Genomic DNA, 433 nt, shown 5'->3' on the forward strand with positions numbered 1-433 from the left:
TTCTGCTCTTCTGCAGAGTCAGCCTTTGAGGTAGTTTCCCCTGGAGGGTTTTCCCAGTGGCTCCCGAACCAAAAGGATTCACAAGAGTCACACCCTGGGATGAGACGGGACGTAGCCCAGTGGTCACACTTGGATTCTGAACAGTTGCGGAGACATGGCTCTTGGCAGATGGAAGTATGAGGTGGTGGGGGGCGGGTGGGGGGTGGCCTCTATCCTCAGGGACGTAGGACCTCCATCGTGGAGGGAGATGTGCGGCCCAGGGACCGGGAGAGATCTGGACAGTAAAAGAGCAGGGGCGTGCACAGGGATGTTTATGGCGTCTTCATGCCTAACTGCCGAAACTTGCACCCCCTGGCCCTCCCGTAGGGGAATGGATAAATCAACCGAATCATTCAAACAATGGGCTATTATTCGGCACCAAGAAGAAATGAGC

Source organism: Canis aureus, chromosome 5 (assembly GCF_053574225.1).
Source record: "Canis aureus isolate CA01 chromosome 5, VMU_Caureus_v.1.0, whole genome shotgun sequence".
Taxonomy (NCBI): Eukaryota; Metazoa; Chordata; class Mammalia; order Carnivora; family Canidae; genus Canis; species Canis aureus.